The sequence below is a fragment of the Bubalus bubalis genome, chromosome 3 (genome assembly GCF_019923935.1).
Source record: "Bubalus bubalis isolate 160015118507 breed Murrah chromosome 3, NDDB_SH_1, whole genome shotgun sequence".
NCBI lineage: Eukaryota > Metazoa > Chordata > Mammalia > Artiodactyla > Bovidae > Bubalus > Bubalus bubalis.
In genome coordinates this window covers 26,344,516-26,364,556 of record NC_059159.1, presented here as the reverse complement: position 1 = coordinate 26,364,556, position 20,041 = coordinate 26,344,516, and the positions used below count along the sequence as shown (strand labels likewise).

At 52.9% G+C, this 20,041-nt stretch overlaps 3 long non-coding RNA genes across 11 annotated transcripts; all 3 read left to right on the top strand.

The window, feature by feature from the left end:
• The first annotated feature begins 6,953 nt into the window (after positions 1 to 6,953).
• On the top strand, positions 6,954 to 12,489 carry LOC123332619. Of its 5 annotated transcripts, none has more exons than XR_006549516.2 (3): positions 6,954 to 7,437; positions 11,602 to 11,659; positions 12,351 to 12,489. It is a non-coding gene; the product is annotated as an uncharacterized LOC123332619 (long non-coding RNA). The 5 variants fall into 5 exon arrangements; XR_006549517.2 differs by having other exon boundaries at positions 11,602 to 11,816; positions 12,351 to 12,488; XR_006549518.2 differs by lacking the exon at positions 6,954 to 7,437 and adding an exon at positions 9,208 to 9,478.
• A 49-nt stretch (positions 12,490 to 12,538) lies between these two features.
• LOC123332618 lies at positions 12,539 to 13,140 on the top strand. The gene is made up of 2 exons (XR_006549515.2): positions 12,539 to 12,681; positions 13,050 to 13,140. It is a non-coding gene; the product is annotated as an uncharacterized LOC123332618 (long non-coding RNA).
• A 2,646-nt stretch (positions 13,141 to 15,786) lies between these two features.
• Positions 15,787 to 18,566, top strand: LOC123332617. 5 transcript variants are annotated; one of them, XR_006549509.1, is made up of 4 exons: positions 15,787 to 15,875; positions 16,123 to 16,263; positions 18,126 to 18,278; positions 18,425 to 18,566. It is a non-coding gene; the product is annotated as an uncharacterized LOC123332617 (long non-coding RNA). The 5 variants fall into 5 exon arrangements; XR_006549511.1 differs by having other exon boundaries at positions 15,798 to 15,875; positions 16,053 to 16,263; XR_006549510.1 differs by lacking the exon at positions 16,123 to 16,263 and having other exon boundaries at positions 15,798 to 15,875.
• Positions 18,567 to 20,041: the final 1,475 nt, after the last annotated feature.

Here is a 20,041-nt window from a genome sequence, read left to right as displayed (position 1 = left end):
GAGAAGCTTCCACCCCAAAATTATATGACATCAGCAGTTCTCCCCAGTGCTGTAGGCTAGGACCCCTTTCCCCAGTTATCTCTCTTCCAGGAGAATTCTCATCCAGGGACACTGGTCCTGGGCTCCTTCACATACTTCAGGCAACAGCAGAGCCCTGGTGCTCCCTGGCAACCAGGGAGAATCTTTGAGGAGACAAGCCCCAGGTTGCCATCTGGTGGTAATTCCCCAGGGAAGAGATTTGCCCAGGTGACCTCTAGGTCAGGCTCCTTTAAATAGCCCCAAATTGCCTTTGACACGGGGAACCTAGGGTCACTGCTGGGGGAGGAAGACCCAAGACTTTGAAGGCCACACCCCCAATGGTGCTACCTTGAAACTCCTTCTAGGGGCAAGCCTGCCAGCTGCCACAGGCATTCCTGAGGGGCAGCTGCAGCAGCAGCCTCTGGGAGGGGCAGGGAAGGGGCAAAGGAAGCGGGGCCGGCCCGCCCTTATACACGCCTAGCTGTTTTCTTTTAGGAAACCCCAGACCCTGCCTCCCCCACCACACAGACACACATACATGAATCTCTGTTGATCTCAAAGCATAACCATCACTGTGTAAGATGAGAAACTAAGGGCCAAGGGAAACCTGGTGGAAAGCTTAGAGAATGCTGCTCCCCAGGCCCCACCTAGCTGTGCATCTACACACACACACACACACACACACACACACACACACACACACACAGGGCTTACAGGTGCCTGGGCCCTGTTTGGAGCATGCCATCACCCATGGAAGCAGGTTAAGGGGGTGGTGGGCAGGCAGCCTGGCCTTGGGCCTCTCACTAAGAGCCAGGCCCCCCAGGCTGGCCAGGGAGCTGTCAAACCCCCCACTACAGAGACAAATGGAGCCGTCAGAGAAAATAGCTTCTAATGGGGAGCAGGAGCCAGCCTGGGCTAGAGGTGGGGGGAGGACTCTGCTGGCCAGATGTGAATTCTTCACTAATCACACCAAATTGGCCCAATTTGTTCACTGACACGTGGGGGGACTGGCTTCATCTTTCTCCCACTGAGCAGTCTCCCTCCCTCCCGCATGGAAGTGCTTTTGCTCTAGGGATGAGGCTGGCCAGCTGACAGCAGGCTGGGGGGGAAGGGGATGAGGCCAGATTTACACACACCCCTCCCTGTGGGAGCCCAAAATTTGGCTTGGGCCAGCCTCCCCTCCATCTCTGCCAATCCACGAGGCCCTGGGTGCTGAGGAGTTTAGGGACCCTGGCGAAGGGGGCGAGCAAGAGATGGGGGTTAAGGCATCTGCTCCCTGGGAAACAGGTATCATAGGCAGGAACTAGGGAATTGGAGATATTCTTGGGAAAAGCAGGGAGGGGTCTTGGGAAGGTCTAGGGGATCACTTCAAACAAGATGATGTCACTTCTTGGAGGCAGCACTGTTTTCCAGGTCCCATTAGGGCCACAATGGTGGTAAGGGGAGGCAAAGGAGAGCCCTTGGTCCCTTTCTCCAGCCCTGAGGAAAACTGACCCCTTAAATGTGTCTGCTAAAAACCGTGTCCTGAAGGTGGGACTAGCAGGAGGGCTGCCAGTGAGACTGTGGGAAGAACTTCCTCACCTTCCACTTCACTTGGGCCTCTCTCCAATGCAGATCAAGAGGCGATAATGAGATGGGCATCTACGGGGGTTTGTGGGCTCCAGGAGATAGGACAGGGGCAATAATGAGATGGGCATCTATGGGGGTTTGGGGGTTCCAGGAGGTGGGATAGGGGCAATGATAAGGGGTCAGCCAGGGCAGGGACATAAATGGAGGCCCCTTCTCTGACCTGCACCAGGAAAGGGAGCCATGCGCATGGCTCTGGGTGCTGTAGCCTGCCATCTAGGGTCCATCCTCCCCCTGCCCTCCTGACATCACCCCCACCCCCACCCAAACAGCCACTGGGGCCTAGGAGTTTCAGTGGGCCCAGGCTAGGAAAGATGGGAGTGGAGGGGAAAGCCTGTGTAGACCTGGACAGCAGGCTCAGGGCTGCTTGGGCAGGGAATTCTGACATTCTGTGGTCTAGAAAGGAAATTGTGCCAACCAAGTCTTCCCCTTGGTTTCATGGAGTCCTCATTCTTGGGAAGGGGGATCCAGCTAGAAGAGGGCCAGAACAGGGCTAGTAACCTTGAGGCCTAAGACAGGGGCCTCCCATGCCCAGCCTAAGAGTAGTACAGCTGCTGGCCCATGCTTCCTGCCTGAGGGCTGGGGTGAAGGTGAAGGGCATCCAGGCACCCCAGCCCGGCTAGCTCTGGGGAAGAGGACAGCTCCCATTCCCAGGCCCCTTTCCTTCCTTTTGCTCTGGCCTCCTCTAGGCTAAGCAATTGCAGCCCCTGGGCATGGCCCTTAAGAACTTTCCTAGGTCACCTTTCACCCCAAATCCCAACGTTTCCAAGGCCCAATCCTGTTGTAATCAGTGCTACCCCCTTGAGGGGAATTCCACTCAGGAAGCCAGGGGGGTGGGGCCATCCCTGAGGGGGAGATGGGCGGCCAGGCTTTTGGAAGGCAGGGAGGTCGCCTGGTGTGATAACCTGTGGGACCAGGTGTGGCCTGCTCCTGCAGGAAGGAAGAAGATAGAGTTGGAAGAAGGGGGCTTAGGAGATAGACAAAGATGGCAGCTAAACTCTGTTGGTGAAGTCAGGGGGCATCCTGGGGAGAAAGAAGCACAGGACCAAATGGAGGCCACCCTGCTCCATCAGCAACTTAATTTTATTTATCAATAATTCCTACTCCTCCCTACCTCACCTGCCTCCTTAGCTGTTCCCAGCTAAGCGGAGCGCCCCCTCCTGGCAGGGTTGTCAACCTGACTTCCAGAGAGCAGAGCCCGAACAGGAAGGGAAGAATACAGGAAGTCCCTTGATTTCTTGTAGAAACACTCTCTACCTTCTGTTTTCTCACTCACACAGTTCCTATTTGACTTGTGGGCTTATCTTCCCTCAGAACAAGAGCTCTTGCTCCTACCCAAAGAGTCACTCTGACCCAGGTATGAATTCTAGTTCTGCTACTTACTTGCTCTGTGACCATGATCTATTATTACATAACTTTGAGCTATTATGTAACCCCCTTAGAGACTCAAGTTTCTCATCTGTGATGTTGGAAACCTACCACAGAGGATTCTGTAAGGACTGTTGCAGATCACAGAAGCCTTTGGCTTCATGGTACCTGGCACACGGAGCTACTGGCTAAGTATCCTTGGATGCATGGCTGGATGGGCAGATGGACAGACTTGAAGAGCTCTCTGTTTATGTCTTTTGCTTGACTTCCTTACAGATTCATGGGCACCATCTGGATTTCCGACAGGGATTAAGCTCTTGTGTCCCAGGGTCCTCGGCAGTAAAATGCGTGGTAATGAGCCTCCCTGCTTCCTGGGGTTATTGTGAGGCTTGATGCGTAAGTCCAGGTAAAGACCTTCCAGCAGAACCTGGTACTTAGCAAGAGCTCTGTAGGTGTTGGTCCACTAAAGGCTATCTTGTCTCTTCCCCAACACAGAGCAGGGCCTTCCCTTCAGCCCATACCACTCTGTCTTTAAACAGCTAAGGAACAAGATGCCCCAGGACTCTTCTTCCCTTTATCATCTTGTTGCCCCCACCCAGCCCAGTCCTCCCACCTTGGAGATCAGAAAATCCTTTCTTCAATTAAACACCTTCTCTCAGAAATACTCTCCCCAAGACTAAAAAAACTCCAGACAAGTTCCACTTCCTCAGGGCCCTCCCTGCCCCACCCAGGACCCAGTTTGGGCCACCTGCCCTTCCCTCCCTCCCTGTCTCCAGGACAGATCCTTCCCATGTCCCTGCCCTGCTCTCGACCAGTCACCTCCCTCTGAGCCCTCCTCTCCGTTGCCCCTCTGCCTGGCACCTGGGCCTCCATCTCCCAGTGGTGGGTGGTGGTTGTGTGTAGACTGAATCTGCAGCAGGTCTTGGGAGGAGCAAGGGGTGCCAGAACCAGCCCAGGCCGGCGGCTCAGGCCTCCTCTTGCTGAAACCTGCAACCTCCCAGCCCCTGTGGACACACACTCATCCCCTTCCACCGCCCCCAGGAAGTGAGCTCCAAACACCTTTGCCTAGAAACCAACACTCACACCTACCAGATCCTGTCCTGGGATGATTCTGCCAGCTTGTCACCTCAGGTGGGGCCTGTGCCCTTTGCCTGGGCTCTGGCCCTCTCTAGACGTTCCTTCCCCACTGAACTGACTTGAAGTGGGCCCTATTGCAAATGACAGAGAGGAAATATGGTGGTTCTGGGCAAACAGTATTTCTCAAAGTTCCCTGTGGGGGACCTGTAAGAGCAGGGTCCACTGGCCAGTGGGAAGGCCATTCAGAGCAACTCACTCATAAACACTTTGATTTCTGGCCTCTGGTTTACTTGTAATAGACCAGTATGTATGTACATGCACGTTTTATTCTATATTATGTCCAAGTTTGCTTTAACATGAAAAGCATGCTCTTGGGAATTCCTGGGCAGTCCAGTGGTTAGGAGTCCATGCTCTCACTGCTAAGGATCCGGGGTTCCATCCTTAGTTGAAGAACTAAAATCCCACAAGCTGTGTGGCCAATAAAAAGTAAAAAAAATAAAAAATAAAAAGGATGCTCTAAAATATATAGTTGAATTATTTTTTTCTCCAAAGATCTTTAGGTCAAATAGACATATCAAAAAGACATGCAATGTCTGGGTATCCTCTGGCACAACCCATGTAGTACAGGGCATATCAGTGCCTCTGCCAGAGAAGCTCAGGCTGAGGGAACAGGGAAGAGGAGATTTGAATGAAGCTGGTGAACAAGCAGTCAGGGAATGTTGCAGGAAATTCTGGCACCTGATCCTTGAGGCTGAACAGAACATTATTTCTTTCCTTCCTTTGCTAAACTGACCTTATCTGAGACCAAGTTCTCCAGCCGTAAGTCCCAAACATGCCCCATTTATCTCAGATTTTTCTGCAGTGGGATTTCCCCCAAGGCTCACCACCCCCAATTCCAGCCAAGCCAAATCTTTGCTCTGATCCAGAGAAGAGCCCTTGGCAGTTCCAATTCTGGGGGAGTAGCGAAGCACATGCTTCCATCCCAGCACTCTCCCTGACCCCCTCGCACACAACAGCGTTCTTCCTCTTCCATCACTCCACGCCTCAGTTTCCTTATCTGCAAACTGGTGGAGTTGAATTTTGCTCTCTGAGGATCTTCCTACGGCACGAATCTTAATCTCCTTATAGAAACTGTAGGCTTCACTAAAAAATCAGTCTCTTTACTTCAAATCTAGTATTCTTCCATTCATTCCACTAACACCTATTGAGCCACTACCATATGCCCGGCTCCATACAAGGTACCAGGGCTGCAGATAAAGCACGATTCCCGCCCACACAACACTCAAATGTCGGGATTAGCATGATGTTGGAAGCCTGCCTTTCTTTTTTCATCACGTAACAAATCTTAAAGTACCAGAGCCTCAGGAAACCCAAGGTGGCGACCCAGCCCTGGTCCTGCCCCTGTGCAGAGTGAAGACCCCTCACTGTGGGACAGGAGAGTGCAGTGAGTCAGCACTCAGGTTTCAGTGGAGGCAGCCCGGTTTGTCTACAGTCTCTGCACTCGCTACAGAATCTCCTCAGACCTCAGTTTCCCCATGAAACCTGGACTTGATGATAGTGCTTCCTCACAGACTCCTCTCCTGCTGTGGCCTCACTCCATCCAGCCTCCAGCCAGCCCCGCTCAGCCCCTGAGTCCTCTCTGCTTCCACACACTGGTCTTCTTGCTGCACCACATGCCAAAGCCAAGCAAACACCCAACTTAGGGCCCTTAAACTCGCTGTTCCTCTTGCCTCCACTGCTGGGTCCCCAGTATTCAAATGGCTGGTTCTCTCCAGGAGGCCCAGCCCACCACTCTCTGTCCCCTCATGTTGCTCCAGTTTTCTTCAGAGCACTTACCTGACGTTATATATCTGTTTTCTCCCTTGTTTATTTTTTCCCTCCCTCATTAGAATGTAAGTGCCAAGAGGGCGGAGTTTTTAATCTGACTTCTTGTTTTAATTCACTGTATCCCCAGCCCCAGTATCCAAAATAATGTCTGACAGATAGTAGATGCTCAATAAATGTTTCCTTGAGTGAATCTTGAATAAATGAATAGTGGAGATGTGGGAAGTAAACCAAGGTAAAGCCAGTTAAGTGCCGCCCCGTCTCTGGCACAGGGTGAGTGATAATAATGGAAACTGTTAATATTAAACACACACCAACAGCCTGACTGAAAGGGACTGGAATTTCATGAGGAGAAAAACAAAATTCAGCCAAAATTACATATATTACTTCATGCAATAAACACTTATGTTGCCATTTGTGTCATCCATCTCGATTAGAAAATGGTTTACTCCCGACACTCCACAAATTCAGCCTGCTCGGTAATCACTAATTCTTCATCTGCTTTAAGCACCTGTTATCCAATTTATGAGGGCGCGATTTGGAAGAAATCAGCAAGATGTCTCTTCTACGGCCACCTGGGCCTGGGAGGAGGACCGACCCCCACCCCTCGCCGCAATGCTGCTAAGTGATCACAGAGCTGAGATGGCGATCACCGTGACCAAACGGAGCCATTTCTCTTCCTGGCTGGGGCCCCAAATAAAGAAAGGGCCATGGAAGAGGCCCCATGAGGGGTCTCCTGCCTCTCATTGGGAGTCCCCACTGCCCCTCCCAGCCTGGGGTCCCCTCAACCTAGAGCTCTGGAGAGGAGGATACCACACCCCCTCCCTCCCCTCCATGCTGAGAAGCCCATCACCATCACCCCCACACGAGGCCTTTCTTTGTCTTGGCCAGTGAGGAGAGAAGGGGAAGCACCTGGTTTCAATGTCTGGTATGACCTGGAGATAAATGGGTCCCCGCAGTCCTCCCCACTCTTACAGGAGCCCCAGGTGGGCTAAAGCTTGAAGGTGACAATCCCTGACAAGTTTGAAGGGAGAGACAGGTCCCAGCCCTTCGCTGCTCTACCATAAATTCACCACTTACTGGGCTAGGCTCATCTACCACCCAAACGCGGCAGGTGGGGTTCATAGCCCTATTTTGGCTGAGCAAACAGCCTCGGAGAGGTCAGGCGACTCGCCCAAGGACAGGACCAAAGCCAAGTCCCCGTGACCAGGGCTGAACGTGAGGCACTTCCATCACTGAAGCATAGGCCCCAGGAGAGGAGGTGCAGCCTTTTGGGCAGACTTGGAAGAGAAGAGGCTTAGGGCTGGGAAAGGGGCAGCTAGGAGCAGAGAGGAAGAAGGCTGGGGTCGGGTGTGGCCTGGAGAGCACGATCCTGGGATTCGAAGGCGAGGTGGAGTGAGCCCAACCCGGGAGGGGCCCTCGCGCGAGCCCTGCCGCTGCCCGGCCCACAGCGCGTCCCCGGCCACCCCCAGACTGGCAGGACTGAGGGAGGACATAGCAGAGCCCGGAAGCCTAGATGTAGGGGTAAGCTCCCTCCTCCAGCGTTCCCTGGCGACTTGGGGGCCCCTGGGAAGAGGCTGGCATGAGGACCAGAAGGCACGGGGCTAGCCTCAGGCCGGGCCAGGTCTAGGGACAGAGCCGCCTGCAGCAGAAATTAGGCAGTGAGCAAAAACGAGGGGTCCGCTTGGGCCCTGCACCCAGAACTGCAGGGTGGGTGTGGCGTCAACAGGAGGTGGGAAGTGGGAGGTGGAGGGTGGGGGAGAGGGCCTGTCGGAGGCCCGCAGGGCCTGGCTGCCTAATGGTTTTCTGAGGAGGTGCCTGGCGGATTAGAGGTCTGCTCTGAGCAGGGCAGGGCCGGGGGAGAGGTCAGGCAGGAGCCACTGGGCCGCGCTGGGGAGAGGAACCCCGGTTTTGGGAATGGGATAGTGCCAGGGCCTGCACGTGCCCAGTGGGGCCACAAGTTGGGGTGGCTTTTCATGCTAACCCAGTGCCCAGTGGCTGCACAGACAGATGCTGGCTCTAGACCCTGGGGAGGAATGAAGATCTACCCAAGAGAAGGTGCTGGCGGGGGTGGAGGGTGGGGCAAGGGGGTACCTTATGTAAGACAGAAATGCCAAGTGCAGAGCAATGCATGGTGGGGTAGGGTGTGGGAGACTAAACTACCCCAATGCCTGCTGGAGAGGACTTTTCCATGGGTTGAGCCTGGGAAGGGGTTGCCTCCTCCACAGGCTCCCATCTCTGCTGGCAGAATCCCCTGCCCCTCACTGAGCTTTCCCCTACTTTAAGCCTTCTCCCTTCATTACCACCCCCACCACCAATCCCCTCCCTCTGCCTCAGCCTCCCCTCACGTGGCCCCTTCTGCCTTGGCCCCTGCCAGTCCCTGCAGAGACCCATCCAAGGAGGCTAACACCTCTCCAGCCAGGCCCAGGCCTGCAAGCTTCCCCCTCCCTCACTGGAGCTGGCCCCAGGCAAAAGGAGCTTTCTCCTAAGAGGACCCCAATTCTTTTCAGGGAGTTGACCCAGAAGAGGGGCCGGGCCTTAAATGCAGGCTGGATGACTTCAAAGGGCGGTAGGTGGGGTTGGCGCCTGGTCACAGGTGCCACTCAGGGTGGGCCAACCTGCCCAACCAGGTCAGGGCTTGCACTGCACCCCGCCCTCTGCCCAGAACATCACGACACAGACCTGACAGCAGCTCCACCCATCAGAGACTCCCCCAGGGCCTCCGGAGAAAGACCGGAGACACAAGATCCAGGATTCAAGGCACAGAGGGCCTGGCAGGTCATCCTACTGATCCTCCCACCCCAGCACCCTGAGTCTCCACACGCCCTTTCACCCACGTGCACACCCACCGAGCTCTCGGCTACATAGGGACAGAGATGAGATCCTGGGCCTCAGAGGCTACACTTAGCTTTGTCCCAAAGTACTTCCTGCTGTCTGTCTATCCTTGGTCTGAAATCCTGAGGAAACGAACACGGAGTAGGACAGTCCCCAGGCTGGCACCAGCTCCTCTGGACTATGGGACCCTTGAACCTGAGACAGGAGTCCTAGGCACACCCTTTCATGGAGCCCTCCGCCGCCTCACCAGACTGTATGTCAGATGAACATCTGTACATTCCTATGCTCAGCACCAGGTGCTCAGGACCATTGAGTGCAAGGGCTTAAAAAAGGCTAAGGTTTTTTTTCCTTCCTGTAGGAAGCTAATAGCCTCAGCTTGCTGATCAGTAAAATGGAGATAATAACAGTATATACCATAAGGCTGTTGTGAGAATTAAGTGAAATACCACGTAAAAGTTCTTAGCACAGAGCCTGGCATAGAGTAAGTGCTCAATAAATGGCAGGTGTCATTGCTATGAGTATTAACAGGACTCAGGGAGACCACTTGGAGAACCACATATGCCAGTCTGAACTTCTGCAACTGAGTGGGTTCCGGCCTTACTCAAATCAGTGTTTGCCCCTGCACTGCCGTTCCACCTGCAGCTCATCTCAGAGTAACAACCCTCAGGATTCAGACTGACCCTGCTATCTACCAGAACGGACTCCAAGGCCCCAGGCAGAGGCAGGAATGGTCGGTGGGGGCACGTGGCTATGGGCTACATATGGTGAAGACTCACCGAGGGAGAAAAGGGAACCAAAGAGAGAGTCTTAGCCAATCAAGTTCCAGGAAGGCCTCAAGGAGGAGAAAACTTCCAGGAGCAGGGGGAATAAACGGAGGGAAGTGGCTCTGTGTATCCTGGGCCAGAGATTGGATGGGGCAAAGAGGGTTAGGAGTGGGGAGGACTGGGGGAATACAACAGGGTGTAAGGGGATGGAGAGATGAGATCAGCAAGCAGGGGAGCGGGCAGAGCAGCTCACCCTGGCTCTTTCCGGGCCCCACGCTGGCTAGGACAGGCTGGGTACCAATGAGCCATGTTAGCGTCAGGTGGGGGAAACCTGGCTTCTCAGCCAACCTGTGCCTCTACAAATGTATTCATCTTCATGCATTTAATTCAGCAGTTTGGCAAGAAAGTGGGCATTATTTACTGAACACTGACTGCCAGGTTCTGAGCATAGACAGTGACCGAGACAGTCAGGGTCCCTGAGCCTGGGGTGCCTGTAACCTGGAAGGAGCAGTGACCCCTCAGTCGAAGAAGCCCTCCTACAGACAGGGAGGGTAAGGAGGCAGGGGCTGGAGAAGGTAATGTGGGAAGGCAGAGCAGGGCGATCTGAGCACCTCCCCCAAGCAGGGGGAAGGGAAGGGGGAATGGCCTGGCCAAGTGGAATAGGATCTGAAAGGCTGCTGGGAGGGATGCTGCTGGCACTCATTCCTGGCCTGAGTGGGAGGGGATGTCTCTGGACCAGCCAGCCCTGGACTCCTGCTACACCGACCTCTCTTACTTAGGCAGCAAGAGCCGGATGGGCCACATTCCACAGAGGCCCAGGCTGCCATCCTACTGGGCTCGCATGCACCCCCAGGGGCAGGCTGGTCTCAGGGCTGGAAAAACTGGTCTTCCTGCTCCCCCCAACCCCAATACACACTAGCCTGGAGTTCGAGGATTGAGGAATAGGGGGTCACAGGAACTGGAGGTTTCCTCCTTTCCACACTTGTGGACCAGGGAGGGCAGAGAGGAGCTTCTCGCCTGTGAGGAACATGGCTTGATGGCATGGTGGGGGCATTTTTAATAGATTCAAAAGCAGGATGGGATGAGGGTCAGATGGCTTTCCCTCTCCCAGCCTGACAGGGGAGATGTCCTGCTTAGAAGCAGGAGAGCTTAAGGATAGACATCAAGAACTTGCCCCCTGAACTTTTCTAAGAAGAAAAGGAGAGAATGGCTTTCAGCCTGGGATGAACCCAGGAAGTGCAGCCTGAGGATGAGCTGACTGGCTCCCCACCAACTCCTCCTTCCTTACCGTGGGGCAGGGGGGCTGTCTTCCTGTCTGCATGGATCTCTGCCACTCCCTGGGCCATGTTAGACCTAAGAAAAACTCCAGCCCCTAGCACTACCTCTTTCAGAATATCCTTCGCAGCAAGAGATTTACTGTAGACCCAGAGAAGGAAACTGGTGACCAAAGCTAAGTCCCCAGATCGGCCAAGGGACATGTCAGGCCTGTCTGGGCTGTGGGAACCCCCCCACCCTCCTTCCTCAGGCCTGTTGTGTTGCTGGTGCAGAGCAGTCCCAGTGTGTGTGTGTGGGGTGGGGGTGGGGGGGCAGCTTTAATGGACCACGGCCAAGCCCCTGAGGTTTCCGGCCAAGCCCCTGAGGTTTCCAGCCCAGCCCCTCTTGGAGTGAAAAAGACCAAATTTCTGTTCAAGGTCCTTTCCTGAATGTAGGCCACAGATCACCCACCTGCCTCAGAATCAGGGCGCACTTGTTCAAAATGTTCCCACAATGTCCCCACTGAAATTCACTGGACCAGGAACCTGTATTTTATATGCTTTCCCCATCAAGGTCCCCACCCCCAAGTCCATCAATGATTCTGAGAAGTTTAAAAATTTCTGCAAAGGATCAGCCCAATGAGCAGTTCCTAGAAAGTGGAACTTGGGGAACTCAGAGTAGGTAGGCAGTAGCCTTCAAGCCTTCGGTTGTCCCAGGGAGAACAGTGTGACTGGAGGAGAAATCTCCCCATGACAAGTGACCTGAGTAACAAAGACCTTTTCCCAATGTCTCTGTCCTTTTCACTTGATATTCACTTAATAATCTCTGTTTTCAGCAACTAAGTGGTCATCTCAGAAGAGGTCCTGCTCGCCTGCCTGAGGGGCAAAGGAGGGGTAAGGCTGGAGGATGAACAGATGACCATTGAAGATCCCCTGGAGACCCAGACGCAAACTTGCCCAACTTTCCCACCATGGCTTTCAGGATGGGCCAGTCTTCTCTCTGCCTCATCATGGCACTGCCCCATCCAGACAAGAGTGACATTTCCTGAAGGTGCTGAGCCTCATGGAGGGGAAGGGGCCTCTGGCTCTGTACTCTGATATCCCACTGATATGTTCCTACCAAAGTGGAACTCACTGATGGCTTCATCATCCATTCACACGTTCATTTGAGCACCAGGCTCCAGTCCCCGTCTGGGACTCCAACAGACTTATGGCACAGATAAGACATAATCCGTGCCATCAAGAGAGGCTCACAGGAAACAGACACTTGTGACCCAAGGTGTTCAGGCAGTTAATCATTCACCCACCTGTGCGCCATACACAAGGTCCTTGGCCTGACTGTCTCCACCCGCTGGCATTGTTGCCGGCAGTAGAAGGGTGCAAAGAGCAAGGGCTTTGCAGTCAGGTGGTCTGCAGTTCAAATCCAGCCTTCTGGCTTCCTGGGGAAAACCAGCCAGAGCTTTGGCTCTTCCACCTGGGACTTCCCCTGGCTTGTTAGAGTGCCAGGAACAGTGTCAATTAGGGATAATTGAGCTAATAGCACATCAGTGAGTGAGTTTCTAATCATTGATTTCTCCTGTTGCAGCTTCTCCAGTCAAAGCGCTTATCACATCGTGAGAGCTTGGTCTCTGGGACACACACACAACTCACCCATGAGACTGTGGATCTCAGCACCTAGGTGTGCAGTAAGAACTTGCTGTGTGAATGAGTGCTGGGTGCGAAGATTAAGAGTGAAATTAACAACAGCCTCCGGAAGGAGTTGGGTGTTGCCTGGAAGGTTCTGCCTTCGATTAGATCTATCGGCAGGTTTTTGGCTGAGAATTCACAGACCTGTGGATCAGGTTAACATGTGAAGGGTTAATGCTGACTCCTCTGACCTGCTTAGTCCCAAGGAGCCACGTATTCTAAGTTGCCAGGTGAGTGTGGAGACAGACACAGCATACAGGATGACTCCAATCTTCCAGCTGGACCAGAGTGGGTGGTGGGGCAGGAGCCAACGCCAGAAACAGCTAAGGAGAGAGGGACCCCTGAGTCTGCTTCCTTCCACCTCCCCACTGTGGAAGTGACAGTCAGCAACCCCCCCATCTCCCAAGAGAAGCTTTTGTATGTATCTGAGAAGTGCTTTGAAATTTCTAGCCTTAAAAGGACTTCTGTGCACTTCCCAGACATTAAGACTGGCAGGTTAGAAGGTGCCTCGTGGGCCCACCACCCCCAGCTCTCAGTGAACACACCAGGAGTGATTCTTCAGACTTTCCTTAGTCTTTCTCCTCTTTTCTGCAAGAAGCTTCCAACAAGGAGAGGAGAGGAATGCTCCCTTCCTCCCAGTGCGCTCACACTGCTGTATAGGAGAACAGAGCAGCCAGCTGGGAGCCAGGCTGCCCAGGAAGACCCTGCCCAGGAGATGCGAGGAGGAAACAGCTCAATCCATCCACCGGGATTTGGGTCAGACTTGTGGAAGGCCTTCCTGAAAGGCAGACCCTGCTCCTAGGATCAAACCACCAAGGAGGAGACCAGGATACCTTCCTCTAGGGATGGTGACGCACACACAGCTCATTTGGGACCACCTCTCAGGAACCCCAAGCTGGAGCGAATGTTTTGTAGAAGTATGCTCCCACCAATGTGAAGGGACCGACCTCCTTGTTGATCGTTACCTGTGATGGGACTGCCCGATGCCTCCTGGTAAGAAAGGTTCACCAAATTAGATTTCGTCCACAGTGGGTGCTCTGTTTGAAAGATCGCTGTTTGTGTATGGAGATAGGAATGATGGAAAACCCAGTCAAAGAACTGTTTGTTCTTTACTGTTTGTTAATAAAGTCCCATTTGTGTTGAAAAAATTTTTTTGAATGCTACAAAGTTCTGGCAGGAAGCACACCATTAACCAGAGTTACCTGATGGAGTTATGGAGCACTTTGTATTCTATAGACTTCAGTACTGCTTACAGAAATTCTGTATCCTAGGCATGTATTTAGCAGTAAGACCACAGCAAAGGCTAGACTGGAACCCCTCACCGAGGCTCAGTCCCCTAGGCACACCTTCCTCTCTCCTTTCTGAGGCACTGGGAGACTGGAACAAGCCAGAGTATCTGCTTCCCACACACAGGCATTGGAGGCTGCCTGGCTCTGCAGGCTCATTCTTGTCTTCCCGAGGCTTTGTCAGGATTCCTCATGCTTCCATGGGACCCAGGGTGAGCCACTTGGCCTCCCTGTGCCTCAGTTTTCCCATGTGTAAAATGGGAGTCGGCCATACTAATAACTAGGATCAAAGAGATTATGTTTATGAAAATTTTTTGTATTAGTGGCTGCTTCTCTTTTCTAAATGAAGGCGGCCCCTTCTGAGGGGGCAGGAGGAGGGTTGGAGTGAAGGTGAATACCTGCCAGGTCCTCAGGGGAGGGCCAACCACAGCAGTTGGGCAGCACCCAGAGGTCTGGGTGGGAACTGCAGCCCTCCTGCCTGCTGGCTCACTCACGGACAGGAGGCTGGGGGAGCTGATGCGAGTCCTGCTGCCCACCCCCACTCTCAGTGGGCAGCCTTCGGGTCCTCTGCAGGCCTCTGGGGTTGGGGTGGGCAGAGGAGTAAAGAGAGCGAGGAAAATGGATCTTCCTCCTGCAGAGGAATCTCTGCTGCTGAGAGAGGCGTCTAAACTTGGGCTGCCATAGTGGGGACCCCGGGCAGGAGGGGGAGGAGGTCCTGGGAGGGAGCCAGGTCCCCTTGAGAGGTAGAGAGGAGAAGGGCAGGAGCCAAGGGCCAGGGCGAATAGTGGCATCCATGGAGGAGGCAGGCTGAGAGCCGGAAATAGGGTGGTTGTTCAAGGGGAGAATGGAGCCATTTTGGCCAGCCCCCTGCCTCAAAACCCCTCCCAAAAGGGATGAGTTATTGTTTTTTCCTGTGAAAAATCACCTGAATCCTCTCTCCCAAGGTCAGCTTCCCCAGGTCTAGCCCTTCTTGGGAAGTTCCTTCTGGAGCGTGACCTCGGATGTCCCCCTCCCTTCTGCCTGGGCTGGGGGGGAGGGAAACCGCCGCTTTAGTCACGCCAGATAATCACCTCTGGTCACTCACTGTCTGGCCTCTTCCTCCAAGTAACTCCAAGTATCTCTTAGACATTATCTCACCATGCAGGCCTGGGAGGGGGGCGCAGTGGGTAGTGGGGGGAGAAGAGGGGAGCCACATTTAAGAAAGGGAAACTGAGGGCAGAAAGGACCAACATGCCCCCTACCCTGCTTCCCCACGTAGGCTGGGAAGGTGACACTGTGTCGTACTCCATACACCAAGGAGGGGTAGCAGGCAGACAGCAGAAAGAACCTCCAGGAGGGCACTCGAAAGGGGCCTTTGGAGAAACCCAGTGAATGCCAGATTCTGTGTTAAGAGCTTTACGGGGACTATGTCATCCCTCTCCCACTCTCTTATCCTCACTTTACAGATGGGGAAACTGATGGGGAAACTGAGGCAACCACTTGTCTAAGACCGCTCAGTAAGCAAGGGGGAGTGTGGGGCAGCCTCTTGGTGGAACAACAGAGCAGTCAGTCTGGAGGCAGGAGCACGGCTGGGGCGACCTCCGGTCAGTCCTCCCGGAGGAGCCAGTAGAATGACCTTTAGGTGTCCATCGAGGGGAGGGTTGTTTAGCTGCTGTCAGGTCCTACTCTTTGTGACCCCATGGACTGTATCACACCAGCCCTCCCTGTCCCTCACCGTCTCCTGGAGTTCACCCAAGTTCATGTCCATTGAATCGGTGATGCCATCCAACCATGTCATCCTCTGCCACCCTCTTCTCCTTTTGCACTCCACCTTTCCCAGCATCAAGGTCTGGAGGGTGAAGTAGCTCAATTGTGTCTGACTCTTTACGATCCCATGGACTGTAGCCTACCAGGCTCCTCCCTCCATGGGATTCTCCAGGCAAGAGTATAGGAGTGGGTTGCCATTTCCTTCTCCAGGGGATCTTCCCAACCCAGGGATCGAACCCAGGTCTCCCACACCTCTGCTAACTGTTGCTGCAGGTGCCAGGCCTCAGTTCACCACACTATTGACCTTTTTCTCAGTGTTTTCATAGAACCTGATTTTTATGTCTGGGAGAGGAAAATAAGCCAGAAGAGGACCAACGTCTCCCTTTTCCTGGGTGTGTATGACCCTCAGGTCTTTTTTGGTGCTAATGCGGGTGCCCCCTTCCCTCTGCTGTCCCCTGCCTGCCTGTCCTGAACATCGCTCGGTGCCACAACAGCAGGGTGGCCCTCCAAAACCTGAAGCAGGGGACTGACTCTCTAATTCTACCTCCCCGCGGACCCGAAACTCGCAGGCTTATTATCATATACCTCTGTGACCTGGAAGGTTCTTCCCGGCATCTGACCCAAAGCCTTTTTGAACAGCACGGCGGAGGCTCTACATGGGGTAAGAAAGGCAACCACAGTCCCTGCCTCCATTTAGAGGAACTGTCCAAAGGCCTTCATGGACACAGGACATCCTGGGATCCCAGAGGTCGTACAGCCCCAGGGCTCAACTCAGCCAAGGTGAGAAGGCAGGTGCCACGTGGGACCTGGACCCACCTGTCCCTCAGCAGCGTCCCTCATTAGAATAGTAAGTGGAAAGCCATGAAGGACTGCTTATCTGATGGGAGCCCCACTCCGAAAAGCCTCATTACCAGGGCTCCACACCCGGCTGTGCCTGCGCGGTTTATGTCGTAGGAACAACACACTCAGCACTTCAAAGGAGTCTCTTGATGGTGTGTGTGCTGGGAGGGGGGGAGAGGGGGGGAGAGAGTGGGCAGGCCGAGAACTGCTGGTGGGGGGCCTCGGGGCCGGTGAGCACCCTCTGGAAGCAGGAACGGATCACTGGCACAGCACTGCTTCTGCCCTCAGAAAGCCCCCATCTTCCGATGAAATACCGCCCTGCCATGGAGCCCCTGGTCTGATGGAAGAGGCAGCTCTCTCCTCCCTCACACACACACACAGACACCAGGACAGGTAGACCTGAATGTGGAAAGTGACTCTCTTGTACACCAGGGCCTCAGACCTCCGGCTGTGGATTGAGGAAGGCAGCCCAGCTGTCCCCTCGCCGACCCTGGGGTCCCGACTTGAAGCCCCAGCAGAGCCTAAGGACTCACTGTATGACTGGCCACCTAGACTCCCACCCGAGTCTGACCAACACAGCCATTCCCATCCCCTGAGAATCCTCCTCAGCCGCTCTGCCCACCCTGGTCTGATGGGACGTCTTCCCTGAACCTTCCTGCTGCGACTGGGCAGAGCTTCCAGAAGGCAGAGGCCCTTCTCCCCTCCCCACCCATGACAGTCAGGATGTGCCTCCGTGGATCACACCTGGGAGGACAAGCTGGGTGCTGGCAGGCACCGCCTCTTGTTTCACAGCCCAGCAGCCACCCAGGGGCCTCCGAGAGAAGCCCTCGCACCCTCACACCTTCAGGGGTTTCTCTCCCCACCTGCCCTCTCCATCCCCAGCTTCATTAAGGAAGGTGGTTAACCTCAAACAACAAGCAAATTAAAGTCCTGAAGCCGATCAAATAGGAGGCGCCCAGAGGGTAAATTGAAGGCAACCTGCCCAGGCCTCAGAATCATCCTGTTCCCTTCCCAACTCCCAGGCTCCCTTTTCTCCCAGGTTCATAAAAAGCAGAAGGTTGAAATGAGGGGCTCAGTTGGGACAGAGCATGGAATCCTGGGATCCAGAGTAGGTACTCCTGGGAGAGGTCTCCAGCACAGATGGCCCACCTGCTTTGATGCCTCGTTGGGAACAGCGCCTTCCCGCGCAGGAGCCGGGCCACAGCGAGCACGAGATCCAAACAGCTCTGACATCTCATGGCAGAGGTGCTCTGGCAAAGCCATGGTGGCAAAGAGGCTGATACGGATCCAATGACACTGCCCCCGGGAAGACAGTATGGGCTGCAACTGGGATTGAATTAAACCATGTGAAATGAACTTGCAGCAAGACAGTGTGGAAGAGTCATCTGGGACAATTGCCCATTGGCAGTATTGAAGACAATTTTATAGTAATAGTTCCTAGTTTTCTCTAGTTGTTTTTTTTTTTTTTTTTTTTTTTTCCATTTTGGCCGAGCTGGCAGCTTGCGGGATCTTAGTTTCCTGGCCAGGGATTGAACCCAGTGCCACAGCAGTGGGAGCACCAACTCCTAACTACCGGACAGGCAGGGAACTCAAGTTAGTTCTCTGTTTTAACGTGAGAAAATCTCACTCACCAAGTCACCACGTCACAGCTATTATTGCTCGGAAGTATTTATTTACTCATTCTATTTGACAAACAGTGCTTTCCACGAGCCAGGCACTCTTCCAACTGCTTTATAAACACTAACTCATTTAATCCTCACAATGACCCCATGAGATAAGTACATTGTTATCCCATTTCACAGGTGAGGAAACAACGGCACAGAGAAGGGACTTGCCCAAATCTCAAAGCTAGGAACTGGTGGAGAAGCTACGTTTAAAAAGCGGGTTGTTATCAAATCAGTCAACTTGAAAGATCTCACTGCAGAAGTCGGGCCAGTAGTATTCCCACAGCCAAGGTATGGGAAGCACTGAATTTAATGGACATAATTGGGATTTTATGTCCAATTACTTATCTGTTTAATTGTTTGTGAAGATTAATTTAAAAATAAATGAATGTTTTTATTCATATCTCCACCCATTTCCCTTGCTTTCCTCTGCCCAGTCCCAGAAGAGGAGAAAAGATCCAGGACAGGTGATTCATTTTCGCTGGGTCTCAAGCCGGAGTTCACTCCTACATCGCTACCTCCCCATCACCAATTCCATCCCCATTCATGTCCTGACTTCCTTCCTCACAGCACAAGGAACTGGATACTGGAAACCATAGAATTCACATCCTTAGCTCTGCTTATAAATTCAAACAATTACTGAATGCCAGAGCTAGAGAAAGAATATATAGGGAGGAGGGAGAGGGAGGGAAGAAGAGAAAGACAGGTGCTCTTCTTTTCATACTGTTCATGGGGTTCTCAAGGCAAGAATACTAAAATGGTTTGCCATTCCCTTCTCCAGTGGGCCACGTTTTGTCAGCTCTCCACCAGGACTCATCATCTTGGATGACCCTACACATCATGGCTCACAGTTTCTTTGAGTTAGACAATGCTGTGATCCATGCTTCATTCACAGTATGAAAAGGCAAAAAGATATGACACCAAAAGATGAACTCCCCAGGTCTGTAGGTGCCCGATATGCAACTGGAAGAGAGTGGAGAAATAATTCCAGAAAGAATGAAGAGATGGAGCTTAAGCAAAAACAATGCCCAGTTATAGATGTGACTGGTGATGGAAGCAAAGTCCGATGCTACAAAGAACAATATTGTATAGGAACCTGGAATGTTAGGTCTATGAACAAGGTAAATTAGAAGTGGTCAAACAGGACATGACAAGAGTGAAGATCGACATTTTAGGAATCAGTGAACTAAAATGGACCGGAATGGGCGAATTTAATTCAGATGGCCATTATATCTACTACAGTGGGCAAGAATCCCTTACAAGAAATGGAGTCACCCTCATAGTCAACAAGAGTCCAAAATGCAGTACTTGGGTGCAATCTCAAAAACGACAGAATGATCTCTGTTTGTTACCAAGACAAACCATTCAATATCACAGTAATCTAAGTCTATGCCCCAACCACTAATGCCAAAGAAGCTGAAGTTGAACTGTTTTATGATGACCTACAAGATCTTCTAGCTGCTGCTGCTGCTAAGTCGCTTCAGTCGTGTCCGATTCTGCGCGACCCCATAGATGGCAGCCCACCAGGCTCCGCTGTCCCTGGGATTCTCCAGGCAACTACACTGGAGTGGGTTGCCATTTCCTTCTCCAATGCATGAAAGTGAAAAGTGAAAGTGAAAGTTCAGCCCGACTCTTCGCGACTCCATGGACTGCAGCCAACCAGGCTCCTCCGTCCATGGGATTTTCCAGGCAAGAGTACTGGAGTGGGTTGCCATTGCCTTCTCCACAAGATCTTTTAGAACTAACACCAAAAAAGATGTCCTTTTCATCATCAGGGACGGAAATGCAAAAGTAGGAAGTCAGAAGATACCTGGAGTAACAAGCAAGTTTGGCCTTGGAGTACAAAATGAAGCAAGGTAAAGGCTTGCAGAGTTTTGCCAAGAGAATGCAAAACTGGCAAAACTGGCCATAGCCAGCACCCTTTTCCAACAACATAAGAGAGAACTCTACACATGGAAATCACCAAATGGTCAATACCAAAATCAGACTGATTATATTCTTTGCAGCTGAAGATGGAGAAGCTATAAACAGTCAGCAAAAACAAGACCAGGAAC